Source organism: Neomonachus schauinslandi, chromosome X (assembly GCF_002201575.2).
Source record: "Neomonachus schauinslandi chromosome X, ASM220157v2, whole genome shotgun sequence".
Lineage (NCBI taxonomy): Eukaryota > Metazoa > Chordata > Mammalia > Carnivora > Phocidae > Neomonachus > Neomonachus schauinslandi.
The window spans coordinates 67,032,725-67,049,147 of record NC_058419.1 but is presented as its reverse complement, the minus strand read 5'-3'; the positions used below and the strand labels follow the sequence as shown (position 1 = coordinate 67,049,147).

At 43.9% G+C, this 16,423-nt stretch overlaps 1 pseudogene; it reads left to right on the top strand.

The window, feature by feature from the left end:
- The first annotated feature begins 939 nt into the window (after positions 1-939).
- LOC110572525 overlaps positions 940-16,423 on the top strand; it is a 109,633-nt pseudogene continuing 94,149 nt past the window's right edge.

Below are 16,423 nucleotides of genomic sequence, written 5' to 3'. Positions count from 1 at the left end.
GCGGGGCGCGGCAAAGCGAAGCACCAGAAGCCACGCAGGAAAGTGTCAATTCGATTGCCACCGAAAGCGGGAAGGGGCCGAGGGCCAATTTCCGCGAAGGTGACAAGCTGGGCGAGGCTCGCTGGGGCCCCCAACACACACCCTACCGCGGCCCTCGGTCGGGTGGCGTGTGCTGGGGAGCGCTCCTTGGTTGGCAGGGCAGCCCCAAGCGCGTAGGGGGCGCTGACGACCGTACTTCGCACCTTTGCCGCTTTGGCCCTGGCTCCCAGTCGCGGCCGCCGCGTGGGTTTTCCCGCTCGCGCGGAAGCGTGCGGTGTTGGTGCCAGTTCCCTGGCCAGGATCTCTCCGGCACCAGCCCGAAAGGAGGCGGCCCACTGCTGTCTTCGATGCCCGGCTGCGTGCGTGTGAGCCGCCAAGGCTCCGGCCCGCTCGCTTCCCCTCCCCCTTCTCCCAGCGCAAGCAGAGGCCTTTCCTAGATTGCAGTGCCTGTCAGGGCTAGCCGAGATCTCTCGCCCTTACCGCCTCGCTCCCTAGTACACAGACACACAAATGCACGCCATTCTCACACAGAGGTCCTCCCTTCCGTTTTCCCTTCCTCCTCTTTGAGCTTGGCTTCCCTCAATTCGTTCCACCCCTTGCCACCTCGAGCCAGCCGGGGAGCCTGCGAGAAGGCCAGGGAGCTGGTTGGTAACGCTCGTACTCACCTCACAGGCCGACTCAGGAGGCGCAAGTCGCTGGCGGGCTCAGGCAGCGGGCGCTGGAACTAGCGCGGTCGCAGTCAAGGCTGGGCTGCCGCCGTCGCCGCAGCTGCTTGAGCTGCCGCCGCCGCCGCTGCTACTGCTGCCGCCGCCGCCGCCGCCTCTGCCTCAGCTCCATGCGCCAGGCCCGCCAGGTGGACGCGCCTGTGTCCCTCAGGCGCCGCCGCCGCCGCGGTGCTAGATGGAGTCAGAGCTGTCGGGCTCTGGCCCTGAAACTCAGCACCGCAGTGACTATGGGCTGCTCCCGGGCTCCGTGCTTCGGGTGCACCACCGCACGCTCGGGCCGGGCTACCTCAGCAGCGGGCTGCGCGCGCGGCGTTGGAGCCCTCTCAGTGCGGTGGCTGCGGCGGTCGGCGGGAGGGAGAGAGAAGGAGGGCGGCTGCTACTGTCGCCGTAGTCGTTAAAGCTATTGCTAAATGCTGTTACTGCCGCTACTGCTACTGCTACTGGTGTGGCGGTGGCGGCTGCTGATGCTGATGCTGATGCTACTGGTTTTCCGTCCCGGGTTCTCCCCCTGCCTCGTCCCCCCTCCCCCCTCTCTCCTCCTCCTCCTCCTTCCCCTCCCTCCGCGGCTTTTCTCAGAGCCTCGGCGGGCGCTGCCTGGTCTCCCCTTCTCCCTGAGATGCCTCTGCCCATTCAGAAAGGTGCCCAGAGTGGGACTGCCTCGGCTGCCACCATCGCTATTGCCCCTGCCATTGTTTCCTCCAACACGGTTGTGCTTGCTGGCCGCGTTCCCCCCTGTATCTCCCTTCCCCAGCACAGCCTTCCCTTTCCCTCCTGCGCTCTCTACCTTGTCTACGGTCCCTTCCTCATGTGCCCCCTCCCACTCTGTCCGTCTGTCCCTCCCTCCCCTTAGGCGCCCGGGAGCGCGCACTGCGCGGCCACCTGTCATAAAGGGCGCGCACCCCCCTTCCCCACCCCACCCCGCCCCCCACTCGCATTCTTGCAGCCAGCCCAGTCCACCGCGCCGGTGGCGCGTTCTTTCCTAGGCAGACCCGCAGCCGGACACCACTCTGCCACATCTTTTAGGGCAGTTATGTGTACAGAGAGGGGCGCTCTGAAGTTTGGGGAAGAACAGTCCAATGGCTTCTTCCACCAAGCATCTAACCTTTCGATCTCGACGATCTCTACCTACCCTTAACTTCAGAGCCTAGGCCCCCAGGGGGTTGGGTCATGAAGGGTTGGATGAAGGGCCATTCCCCAGAGAATTGGAAAGGGGAGTTTTCTGGAATAAAGAAGGAGAGAAGAAGGGAACATGAATATGCCGGGAAGGAAAAGGAATCTGCCTGAATGCGGTAATTGAGAAATCCCTTAGGTGATCATTACCGAATTCAGAATTCCTGGGAACCCAACGGGAAATGGCAAGGGATTGTAGAGGAACCCAGAAGGGACTCTTTAGCACCTTGGAGCCCTGGGTGTAAGGTTGGGGCCTGAGCCTTTGAACCACCACCACTAGGAGCCAGGGCAAGAGATGGAAAGGTTGGTGCTAGAACAGAAGGGGTAAAACTAAATTATTTTGTGTATACTTGCTCCAGCAGCCCATTGCCAAAGCACAGCTTCTCCAGTCAGTCAGGGCCCAATTTCAGGTGTCTCTGCTGCCACAGCTGCAGCCTCATTTTGCTGCCACCATTCAGGCTTTCAGACTGGATGTGTGCAACTTCTCACTGTTACCCTCAGCAGAGCCTCTATGGCCTGTCACACAACCCCTCCCCAGAAATAGCACAAGTCGGGGTGGGGGGGGGAGGTTCTCTTTCTTTGGCAAAGTACAAGAGGCAAATGTTCTAGATATCCCACTGTCAACAAAATATGGGCTTCCTTCCATGGGTCTTTCATTGCTGAGCAGTATAGTGTCTGTCGGGCATAGGGGCCCTTTTACAATTTGTCATCTCCATGCCTTGGTTTCTAACATTCCACCTGCTTGGAACATTCCTGTCCTTTCCCCATCTCATTTTGTATCTTTGAAACTCATCCATAAATAATAGCTCATCCTTAAATAATGGACACTTACTGAGTCTTTATTATGTGCCAGATACTGTGCTAAGAATTTACACAAACTATTTTACTTAATCCTCACGATTGTTTTAGTCCCATTTTACAATTGAGAAAATTGGGTCACAAAGAAGTTAGATATACACACCTTGAGAATAGAAACAATATCTTCTTTATCTTGCATTTGTTAAGCACTATGCAAATACATTTGCATCTTTCAGGCACCGGGGTAAATATGAAGAAAAAAAAGATTTGGCTTCTGCCCTCAAAAACAAAAACAAATAATATTGAACATGTGAAATGCTACACTGTGTATTGGCTGGATCTCAATGGTCACAATGAATTGCTCTTTTCCCATTGTTGGAAAGCACATTGTTTTCACATGTATTAACCACATATGCTATTCTTCCTTTTTAAAGTTAGTCATTTATTAGTTACCAGTTATAATTTATGTCAGTGCTCTCCACCCGAAGACTAGCAGGAACACACCTATTGTTGAAAAAGTTAGGTTTATTACTTGTTACAGTGAGGGAGAATGCACATCATAGATGTTATGGGCTGAACTGTGTCCCCTCCCAAATTCATATGTTGAAGCCCTAACCCCCAACACCTCGGAAGGGGACTGTATTTGGAGGCAGGACTTTTAAAGAGGTGATTAAGTTAAAATGAGGCAGTTATGGTGGGCCCAAATTCAATCTGACTTGTGCTCTTATAAGAGGAAAAAATTTGTACACACAAAGAGACACCAGGGGCATATGTGTACAGAGTAAAGACAATGTGAGGACAAAACGAAAAGGCAGCCATCTGCAAGCCAAAGAGAGAAGTTGGAGGAGAAACCAAATGTGCCAATACCTTTATATTGAACTTCTAGCCTCCAGAACTGTGAGAAAATAAATTTCTGTTGTTGAACCACTCAGTCTGTGGTATTTTGTTATGGCAGTCCTAGCAGACTAATACAATAAGGAATCATAGGGTGTCTTAGTAAAAGTGTGGTAGAAAAGGAGAGTCTTAGGAAGTAGGGGTTCATTCTGTATTAAATGCCATCAGCAAGCAAGGGCAATTCTATGATTGGGCATCTTAATAAATCTTATCTGTAAGATTTGGGTAGACTAAAGTGGGGATAAAGCTTTTGTGGTTGATATAGTGACCTTGTTTTTGTTTATGCTTAGACTACATTATGAAGTGCCCTTGTTTTGTCTCACTTTATCATGTTCTCAGAGTAACCTTGTCTGATGTTGGTATTTTGTGAGATTGTGTATATCCAACAGGGGAACAACATGGCCTGCCTGTGTATGCCAAGCCAGCTTTCATGTATCAGGAGCTGCTTTTTTCCCGCTCATGTGTGACTACTTAGCACCATTTATTAGTTGTAACTAACTTGGCCTTAGGCAAGTTACTTTACTTCTCTATGCCTCAGTTTCCCCATCTATAATTGGGAGAAATGGAACTAAACATAGGGTAGTTGTGGGAACTAAATGAAAAAATATATATGATATCCTTTGAACAGTGCATGGTACTTAGGCAGCATTCATTGGATGTGGGCTATTATCCATTTTTGTTTTCTCCAACAGACCCTTGAGCACAAATTACAAATTATTATAGTTATAATTGGTACTTTCTCCTTGCTAGACTGTGAGCTCCTTGAGGGCAGGGATATTGTCTACTGCCATAGTAATCATAGCCAACTTTTACTGAATGCTTTCAATGGGCAAGGCACTGTTGTTAGTTGTAGTTATTTCAAGAAAGCTTTTGAGGCCCGATCTCTACCTGTAGCCTAGCCTAGGTGCCTTCCTCTGTGTTCCCATTGCACCTGGGTTTACCTTAAATTACTATACTCAGCATATGATACTAACACTGTCTACTTATGTATCTTCTTCCCCTTCTATACGGTTCACTTAAAGAGAGGAGAGCAGGTACTTTTTAATTTACAAATAAAATGTGTTTATATTTAAGGTGTACATTGTGATGTTTTGATATATGTATTCATTTTGAAATGGTTACCATAATCAAGCTAATTAACACGTCCATGACCTCACATAGTTATATATTTTTTTTTGGTGTAAACACTTAAGACAAATTCTCTTAGCAAATTTCAAGTATAAAATACAGTGTTAACTATAGTTATCATGCTGTACTTTAGATCTCCAGAACGTACTCATCCTGAATAACTGAAACTATACCCTTTGACCAACAGGTCCCCATTTCCCCCATCCCCAGCCCACAGTAAACACCATTCTATTCTCTGTTTTTATGAATTCAACTTTTTCAGATTCCACATGGAAGTGGGATCATGCAGTATTCGTCTTTCTGTGTCTGGCTTATTTCACTATAATGTCCTCCAGGTTCATCCATGTCACAAATGGCAAGATTTCGTTCTTTTTAAGGGCGCCTGGGTGGCTCAGTGATTAAGCATCTGCCTTCGGCTCAGGTCATGATCCCAGGGTCCTGGGATCGAGCCCCGCATTGGGCTCCCTGCTCTGCAGGAAGCCTGCTTCTCCTTCTCCCACTCCCCCTGCTTGTGTTCCCTCTCTCGCGCTCTCTCTCTCTCTGTCAAATAAATAAATAAAATCTTTAAAAAAAAGATTTCCTTCTTTTTAAAGGCTAAATAATATTTCTCTCTGTCTCTGTCTCTCTCTCCCTCTCTCTCTCTCTCTGTTTCTGTGTGTGTGTGCAATATTTTATTTATCCATTTATCCATCTACAGACACTTAGGTTGTTTCCATTCCTTGGCTATTATGAATAATGCTACAGTGAACATGGAAGTGCAGATATCTCTTCAAGATACTGATTTCACTTGACAACGGGTACTTTTAACTTTGGTGTCCAAGTCTGAACACAGTACCTAGCACAACAGAGGCACTCAATGTAAAGGCACTGATCAGATTTTCACTACATTCTTTGCTTTGTCTAGGGTGAAACTCAGGTCAAGACAGCTGTCTTGGTCAACATCATCCCTTTCCCTGGGATCTTACTGACTAAAAAAGTAACAAAGAATCTGTTCTATAGTTGCCCTCCCTATAAGGTAGATCTAAGGAGAGAATCACTGTGAGACCTTAATGCAAGAAGGTGCCATTTAGGAACTATTGGTCCCTGCTATTTAACAGTCCATTGTAGCATGTCCATTGGGGCAAATTAAGGTAATGAAAGCATATGAGACTAAGACCTAGAATCTTGGGTATTGACCTTAATTTTGCCATTGACGAACTTGTGATATTCAGCAAATCACTGAACCTCTCTGACCCTCAGTTTTTCCATGGGGGGAATTGAGAGAATAATCTATTCACCAGCTAATAGAGCTTGATAACAAAGATTAAAGAGCATTTACTAGAGTTTCTCTTTGGAGAAAACATCTAACTCCTCCATTATTTCCATGTTACATGCCTGGATAATTCTTAGCCTCTAGAATTGGTACTCCAAAATGGCCACAGCCTTTCAGATACCAACCAAGTGTCAAGGATTCTGTGGTTTTCAGCCTGCCATACTTCCTAACAGTCCCACAACTCAGCCTGTTCTCAGTGAAGGGAACTATAGTGTCTGGAAATTGGGGGGCATAAGAGATGCTGCCATCCTGAAGCTGGACCCAGGAAGTTTCTTTTTATCATGCTGAGGACAGACACAGTGTGTTTTTTCAGCTCAAATTTATGTTCTCCTTATCCAAAAGGGGTGAAGCAAGGTGAATGACAGAATAACATTATCACAGTATCATGTATGTATACAAGGGAGGAAACTACCATATTGTTTTTCATATAATGTACCATTATTGTGCCCAGAGACTATATAACAATCATAATAAGGATGCCTGGCTGGGATGTTATGGCACCTTTCCCTGGTGAATTCCAAAGAATGGCCTAAAAGGAATTCAGGGGATCCAGATCTGAAACCAGCATTGCCTGTTCCTCTTATTTTAGGGGCAGCACCCAGCACATTGAGGGCCCCCTTTAAATAGAATGGAACTAACAAGCTACCTCAGTACTTCCCTCCTTTGTCCTAAATGGCATTAAAAAACCATAGTTCTCTCCCTCTTGACAATAGACAAATGTTTCATTTTTTTCCTTCAGCATCCTAGGAGGGGCAAAGGAATCCCCATTCTATGAGTTATTCAGCTAGTGATTGGCTGGGGCCCTGTGTTAGGTATCAGGAGGAGAAAACAGAGACAGTTAAAGGCATATTATTACCTCAAAGAATCCTATAGTCTATTAGCCTAGGGAGGAAAACAATACTCTTAGGCTGTGCAGAATGAGGGCTGAATGAGAGGTGAGAATAAGGCAGGACCTCTTTGGTCAGGAGACCAAAGGAGTTTGGGGGGTCCCTTGGCATGCACCAGGTGTGGTGGTCCAGAGGGAGAAATAGAACTATGACAGGCAGTGAGGAGAAGAATATATTGAGCATGGGGAAGAGCATGAGCTGAGGAAGTGCTGAGACAGGATGGTGAGAAATGTATTTGGGAATCAGTGACATGTGTAGTGTGGCTGGAGCCAGGGCTTGCTCCACTTGCCAAATTTGGATAAGTTGAATAGGGCCAGACTGAGGAGGTTTTGGAACTCTAGGATATTTTACCTTGAATTCTTGCTCTCAACTTTATAAATGTGGACAATAAAGGTCATGGCCACATACTAGATAGATAACTAGATGAGGCACTGAATCTTTGGGTTCAGATTGTAGCAATGGTGAACATTTATGAATTATGATGAACTTTCACATACATCATGGTGTTTGTTCATAACAATCTCTTTAAAAACAATGCTCCAATGCAAATATTCCCCTCCTTGAAGCCTGCTTCCTTAAACCTTAAAACAAACAAATAAAATTTTTGGTTGAACTCATTGTTTTTATGGTGGTAGAGCTGAGTTGCAACAGCTAAGCCCACAAATTGAGACAAGATGAGCAAAATGCTGGTTCTAATCAAGAGTGTCTGGGGTGTCCTGACCCCCATTTGCCCAGCATGCTCAGGTGCCATGGCTGCTGTGTTCAAAGCCAGCCTAGGAAGAAACATCTTCTGCCACTCTCTCTCGGGGTGAGCCTTTGAAACATGCTGAGACAGGATGAGTGACTCAAAGTTAGGGAATTGAGGTCTAGAGAAAACCGTTTCCATCCTCAGTTGCCAAGGGCCATGGGAGAAGCCCTAGATGAAGCCACAGGCCAAATGTTTGTGGCCTGGCATCACTGAGGAGGTCCTGAGCAACGTGAGAGCTGAGGTGTGGGTGGTGAGGAAGTGTGTCCAGACTCAGGGCAGGACCTTGGACAGGGATCAGCAGGCTTCTTTAACCAGATCATACCAGTGTAATACAGCTCTCCAGCATGTAGCTGTGTGCCCAAGTGGCACAGCAATCTGTGGATAAATTGTCAAATGTATGATGTGGGTTTTGGGCTTCCCTGGGTTAGGCACCACCCAGAGTGCCCTGCACAGTGTGAGCTCCCTCAGGCACAAATTCACAGGTCTTATTCAGTGTGGAAGGTATTAGAAGTGTCAAATGTTCACCGTTGGAAATTGCAATGTAGTCTCATGGTTTGAACAGTAGTCCTAGAGTGAGGAGACCCAGCCAGACTGAGCTCAACTAGCCCCAGAAACATCTGGTCCAGAGCTTCTTGTACATACTTCTCTCTTCTCCTTGAAGGAAGGACCTTAAAGGACTCCTTTTCGTATAAAATCCAACACCTTAGTCTATATCTCGTTCCGACACCCCCACCAACACAGGTAGAGGAAAGCAGGGTAAGCACTGGACTTGGAATCAAATGACCTTGGGTTCTGTACCTTACTGATGTGATCCTAAGCGGTTTTACTGAGTCTTCTCAAAGCCATAATCTCCTCCTCTGTAAAAAGAAGCTAATAATAATAATCTCTACCTCACAGAGAATTTGTGAGAAGTTCATGAGTTAGGTGTATAAAAACAGTTGGCAAAAGGTTTGGCATATAGTGGCATATAATAAATATGTCTGTGCATGTACTGCAGAAGTTTCTAAAATCTCCGTTTCTGCAGGAAGGCTTTCCTAAGTCATTGATGGAGAAGTTGTGAGCTTCCTTCTATCTACATTAGCAGTACCCATAATATTCTCCTTTTGCCCTGTTAATAGCTGCTGCTCCTGCTGCTAATTTTGATAATGGTGGTTATGATGGTGATAGTGATAGTATAATGTGGAGAGTAATGACTGGCTCAGACCATATAGAAATAATATAGGTAAAGGAGAATGAGAGAAAATTACATTAGGAAGGAAACAGACTGGTCTGGAAACAAACTCTGGCTGGGTTCAAGGCCTGTGCTTCCCTGAACTAGTCTCTTTGGGTCCATACACATAGGCAATCATGCCAAATCCCCAAGGACATTGTTCTGGGGATTATGCAGTCTAAGTAGATCCTGCCCAGTATAGGTATTCAAAAGAGTAAGTGCAGAACAAGGCAAGAAAAGAGATGTTCCCATTCATCTAACACAAATACTCCCTGAGCATCCTTTTTGGCTACACACAAACCAATCCATTGGCATCTAAGAAATGTGGAATCAACACACTACCCAGTGTGGTTACTTGTTCAGAGCAGTCAGTGAGTGTCCTCAGCTTTGTTAAATAGCAGGGTATTCTCTCTTGTTACTTCAAACCTTCAAAATCTTTAATGGCTTCCTAAACTTTGAATAACAACATGTTCAAATCCCTAAACTAATAATCATGAAACAGTCCCCATACCTTTCCAGCTCTACATAGCTGGCACTCCAACCCCATGAACATTCTCCATTTTATATCTCCATGTCTTTGCTTATGCTGTTCCCTCAACCTGGAATGCCCTTTTTGCTCCTCAGCACATCAAAATCCTTCTCTTCCTTTAAGGTCTAGTTGAAGTGTCATATCCGTTCCAAGGTCTTTCTTTAGTCTTCCTGTATTATTTCCCTAGAGCTGTTCAATAAATTACCATAAACTTGGTGGCTTAAAACAACAGAAATTTATTCTTTCCCAGTTGTGGAGCCCAAAAGTCTGAAATCAAGGTGTCTGCAGGACCATGCTCCCCTCAAGGCTCTAGGGAAGGATCCTTCCTTGCCTCTTCCAACTTCTGGTGGCTCCTGGGATTCCTTGGCTTGTGGCAGCATAACTACAATCTCTGCCTCCATCTTCACATGACCTTCTTACCTGTATCTCTATTGTTCATCTTTATATATAGAGGCTTGTCATTGGATTTAGGTTTTATCCAGTTAATCCAGGATGATGTTATCTCGAGGTCCATTACTTAATTACATCTGCAAAAATCCCTTTTCCAGATAAATTTACATTCACCAGTATCAGACTTTAGAACTTGGACATATCTTTTGGGGAGCCACCATTCAATCCACTACATCCTCCAAGACTGAATTAATATCCTTTTCATTTGAATTTACTCAGCACATTCTGCCTTCTGTATCATAAGTGTGTGAATACAAGTCTGTCTCTCTGACCAGAGGGCATGTTCTTCAATGCCAGGAACTATGTCTTATTCATCTCTGTGTGACCCATTGCTTATTTCAGTGCCTGACATATATTAGGGATTCAATTAATTGTTGTTTATATTTCAAAATGGTTGCTTTACCTTTCACCTCCAGGATAAAGGGAAGCAGCTGTGGAAGGCAGGCTGGGTGCAACAATGTACTTCCTAACCATCAGAGTTATGATGTAGAATAAGTGCTTGCCTCTGGGAAAGTATTGGCTCCCCTATCACCAGGAGGCAATTGTAACTCCCTGTAGTATTATAGTTGAAACAGCAAGGATTTCTTGAGAGTTCCCAAGTCAAACTATCCTGTCTCCTTTAGCATATCTTTTAGAATTTACTAATTCATTCATTTAATTAATTGAGCCCTTATGTGCCAGACACTAGGCTTGGCATGATACGGAGATACATAAATCTACAAGATATAGGTATTTCCCTTTATAAGTTTAGAGTCTATCCAGAAAGGAAACATACACACATATGACATTTATGGGGCTGGACATAATCATCTGCAGCTAGGTATAACTGATGTACTACTGCTAAGGATAAGTTAAAGAGCCCATTGCCTAAATGGAACCATGGACTCAGTCAGGGAAGGCTGACATTTTTTCTGAAAACATCTATTGTCTTTGGGTTTCGTATGATACAGTACTCATTACCCAGGGCATGTATACCCTGCCCAGTTCGTGGATCAAAATAAAACATGTCTGATTACCACATTTTAACCACCAACCCTTTAAACACAAAAGTAACTCAATTCTTTACTCTATATTGAAGTCCTAAGAGGGTAAGGTAGACCACCAAGAGGTCTATTTGCATGATGTTTCCTAGACATACACTACTCACCCACCATGACTGGCTGTGAATACGATTTTGGAACTGACAGTCCAGGGTCCCAGAAGCTGAAATTAAGATGCTTGAATAAAGTATGAACCTTTAACAGGATGCCTGAAACTCCTGGAATGAAGTAGGGGAGCGTGGAGCAAGGAGGGGAGAGCTGAAGGATATGTGTTCCCCTTTGGGGCCCAGAGACAAAAAGATAAGGAGCTCAGGATAGGATGGGGGCTGGGTATAGGAAAATACTCTTGCTCACATATTCTCCCACATAAATGAATGAAAAGTAGCCATGGGGGTAAGGGGATAGAAGGAGGAGTCCTGGCACCAAACTAACCAGGGGAAGGATTGGAGCCAGGTGGCTGAACATTGTGGCTGAAAAGTAAACTCTTTAGCTTTCCTGGGGTGCTGTAGTTTTGACCCATGAGATTTATAATATTACCAGTGAACACATGTATGGTGCTTTATAATTTATAAAGTTATTTCACATTTACTTCCACATAGCCTTTGGAGATTGAAAAGAATAACCAAATTCATACCTCCACATGATGCTAGAATTCCGTGTTAACCATTCCATTTGATACATAGTGTGGATAAAGTGATAATTATTATATACTTACCATTTAACAAGGGAAGAAACAAGCCAAGAAGGTCAAGTGACTTAGCCCAGTGAAATAGTTGATAAGTGTTAAAGTTGAACCCTTACCAGAAATACTCAACTATTTGCTGTTCCCAGAAGCTGCATGTTCTTTCATGCTTCTATGCTTTTGCACAAGTTCTTTGTTCTGCCTGGCATGTCCTTCCCCCCTTCATCTGTCAAGGCCTAACTTAAATGCCACCTCTTTATGCCCCCCCAAAAGAATAATTGGATCCTTCCTTTGGGCTCTTATGATACCTAGTATAGTATAAATCTCTATTAAAGCACTTATTTCCATGTATTACAAGTATTTGAGCATGTGTCTGCTCAAATGAACTGAGAATTTCTATCTCTTTGAGGGCAGGGACCTTACTTTCTTCTCTTTGTTTCTCTGATCTTCAGTCAGTGTTAAGCACTTACATTTCAAGGATAAAATGTCTAAATAAGTGAGCTGAAGTTTTCATGCATACTTTTAAACCACCCATGGCCCCACAGATGAATGTTCCTAATGGATGTCTCCAAAGAATGATTGGTTCTTTTTTGAGCCTGGCTTAGTCAACATGTTTATCAAAAATATGATGAAGCTGGGTCAATTGCCAGGCTCCTTATTCAATATGAAGTCACCCTGACCAGGACCACTGTCCCTATAAGAGGTTCAGTTCCAGGGTAGGTATAACCTTGAAGACAACTTACCCCACAGAAGATGCCCTCATGTCTCCCTGACTGAACTCAGATGGCCCTAAAGATGGGGAGATGGTTGAAGGAGGAAATATGAAGAGAAAAAAGGAAAGTAGGGAGGGAAAGAGAAAAGACAAGGAGGGAAAGATGCAAGGGTGAGAAAGAGCTAGAAGGGAGGGGATATCAGAAATAATCAGATGTGCCACATGGAATCAGATGATGGATGTTGCAGAAGTTAGCTTAATTGGTACTATCCTCATATAAAATAATATTGAGTTCCCAAAAGCATGTAGCTGAGGCTTCTTGTCATGCATTCTGACAAGGAACACCTGTGCCCTTTATACTTTGCAAGAATAATAGCAAGGTACAATTGACATAGTTTCTGGTGTGAGGCAGATGTGGATTAAACTTCTGACCTGTGGGCTCAGGTCTTGATCTCAGGGTCAAGAGTTCAAGCCCTGCTCGAACAAAACAAACAAACAAACCTCTGAACTGTGGGACTTTGGGCATGGAATAACTCTCTGAGGCTCATTTTCCTCACCTGTCAGATGAGGATTATATCTACATTGTAGGGCTATTTATTTTATGAAGATTAGTGGTATTATATATAAAGTGTGTGGTAAATAGGCAGTCAACAAATGACAGCTACTATTATTATGTGCTGTCAGGAGGTTGCATAGTGAAAAAAGCACAGACTTTAGAGAAAGACCAAGGTTTGAACCCTATTTCTGCTATTTACTAGTCAGATTTCATAAACTCCTTCTGAGACATTAACTCCATCACCCTTTGAATTGCTACCTAGGCAGTGTAGTATGAAAGTTAGGAGCATGGCCTCTAGAGTTTTATTTTTTTATTTTTATTTATTTATTTATTTATTTATTTATTTATTTATTTATTTATTTTAAATTTTATTATGTTATGGTAGTCACCATACAATACATCATTAGTTTTTGATGTAGTGATCCACGATTCATTGTTTTCGTATAACACTCAGTGCTCCATGCAGTACGTGCCCTCCTAAATCCTGGTTTACTGTGTCACCTTGAGTAAATCACTTAACATTTTTGAGCGCCAGTTTCCCCATCTGTAAAGTGGGAGGAATAAAAATAGTATCAATTCCCTAGGGTTGTTGTGGGGATCAAATGAGTTAATTTATGTCAAATGCTTAAAACTGTTCCTGGCAGATACTAAGACCTCAATAAAAATTAGCTATTGCTATCCTAAAATACTTTCCATATTCATCATCTCATTTATTTCTCCCAACATCCTGTGAAAGATGTATTCCAATTCTCATTTTACAGGAGAGGAAACTGAGGTTCAGACTTGTTCAAACTTATATAGGTAGTAAATGACAGAGCCCAGACTAAAAAGCGTGTTTGCTCACCAGCTATAAAGTCTCCCTTCTCTCCACTTTAAACCCAATACTACATTATTTCTCAGTGCTTTCTTTAATGCCATGCAATGTGTCAAGTGTGTCAGAAACTCACATTGTGGAAATGCAGTATAGACTCATCCTTTATAAATATGCTGATGGACTTTGACTTGCTTATTTATTAGAGGACACATGAGTTCTGAACATTCAGCTACATATCACCACCTGTGAAAGCCAGATCCACCACTTCCCTGCCTTGCAGAAGTCATTGAATATTGTCTTCCCCCAGAAGTCAGAATTATCTTCCTTTGCACATTTGGTCATTCTGCCAATATGCTTTCAACTTTGGCCTAATCAGCTAGAATTTAAAGCTCTAAAATATTAATTTCCACAAACATGTTTGCAACCCAAGAAAGTTGGCTAAAAACACATTTCTGTAAAGAGAATCCTAATTCTCTAATTTATGGGATGGAGCAGAGGGTCTTAGCTTAAGCACATACCTTTTAGCATAGGATTCAGACATGTCTAGAGTACTGATGGGGTAGTCTCTTTTGGGATCTATTTAGATGAGAGACTGAGAAGTCTTCTGGAAAAGAATTCAGCCTAAGGGAAAAAAGAATAGAGGCCCACAAGATTGGATCAATAGCATGAGAAAGAAAGGTAAAACTGAATAGAGCTCTGTTGCAGTGTCTACCACTTAGCTTGTTCTTTGGCCCAGATCTTGGGACACTCAAGATCTGATTTTTAAAGTGTGTGACAGGAGGAAAAACAGTGACAGCTCTTTTGCCAAAAACAGAGCAGATATAAGAAACATAAGGCAGTTCTGCTTTGGGAGCTTTCTTGTTAAATGTAGCTCGAAAATGGAGGCATATACTGGATCAAGGAAGGCACATGGTGCAGCAAATAAGGCCCTTAACATTAATTTCTGGTGGTAGCACCATCGTTGGTGTACAGTGGCAGTGATGGCAGAAGTGGCCACAGGAGCTCTGGAATAACAGAGGCCTTCAGCTAAGTACCACAGGAAAAAGAAAATGGTGGAAAACAAGCTTCAACTGAGAGGACTGTGCTTGTAAGCACATTTCCTGGTTAACGCTTGACTATAATTAGGTTATAATATTCTAGTCCCTGCCCAGGAATTTACTTTATAGAATTTACTTTGCCAACTCTAGGATGTTCTTTGTCCTGTAATCACCTAGTCTCAGCTGCCCCAGTCACTCCAGCAATTTTCAGCATCATTCATATCTCTCTCCCCCCATGCATTCGACTGGTTATGGTTTATATTTTATTAAAAATAATAGCTTGGGGGGCGCCTGGGTGGCTCAGTTGGTTAAGCGACTGCCTTCGGCTCAGGTCATGATCCTGGAGTCCCTGGATCGAGTCCCGCATCGGGCTCCCTGCTCGGCAGGGAGTCTGCTTCTCCCTCTGACCCTCCCCCCTCTCATGTGCTCTCTGTCTCATTCTCTCTGTCAAATAAATAAATAAAATCTTTAAAAAAAAAAAAAAAAAAAAAAAAAAAATAAAATAGCTTGGGGCGCCGGGGTGGCTCAGTCGGTTAAGCGTCTGTCTTTGGCTCAGGTCATGATCTCAGGGTCCTGGGATCAAGCCCCGCAACGGGCTCCCTGCTCAGCGGGGAGCCTGCTTCTCCCTCTCCCTCTGCCTGCCGCTCTATCTGTGCTCTCTATGTCTCTGTCAAATAAATAAGTAAACTCTTTAAAAAAAAATAAAAGCTTTACTGAGACATAACACACTAAACATTTCACCATTTTAAAGTGTACAGGTCAATGGTTTTGTTTTTTATTTTTTAGGTTTTTTATTTTAATTCCAGTATAGTTGACATACAGTGTTAAATTAGTATCAGATATACAATATAGTGATTCCACAATTCCATACATCACGCAGTGCTCATTATGACAAGTGCAATCCTCAGTCCCCATCACCTATTTAACCCATTCCCTCTATCCCCTTCCCATCTGGTAACCAACAGTTTGGTCTCTATAGTTAACAGTCTGTTTCTGGGTTTGCCTCACTCTTTCTTTTTTTTTCCTTTATTCATTTTTTTCTTTCTTAAATTCCATATATGAGTGAAATCATAGGGTGTTTGTCTTTGACTGACTTATTTTGCTTACCATTATACTCTCTAGCTCCATCCATGTTGTTGCAAATGGCAAGATTTCATTCTTTCTTATGGCTGAATAATATTCCATTGTATGTATATGCCACTTCATCTTTATCCATTCATCTATGGATGGACACTTGGACTGCTTCAATAATTTGACTATTGTAGATAATGCTGCAGTAAACATAGGTGTGTATGTATCCCTTTGAATAAGCGTTCTCATATTTTTTGGGTAAATACCCAGTAGTGCGACTACTGGGTCATAGGTTAGTTCTACTTTTAACTTTTTTTTTTTTTTCGGAAAGAGAGACCACGAGCGGGGGCGGTGGGGGGGGGGGGGAGCAGAGGAAGAGGGAGGGAGAGAGAGAATCTTAAACAGGCTTCACGGCCAGGGTGAAGCCTGATGCAGGGCCCAATCCCACAACCCTGAGATCATGACCTAAGTCAAAATCAGAAGTCTGATGCTTAACTGACTGAGCCACCCAGCGCCCCTATTTTTAACTTTTTAGTGAAACTCTATACTACTTTCCACAATGACTGCACCAGTTAGCTTTCCCATCACCAGTGCACAAGTGTTCCTTTTTCTCCACATCTT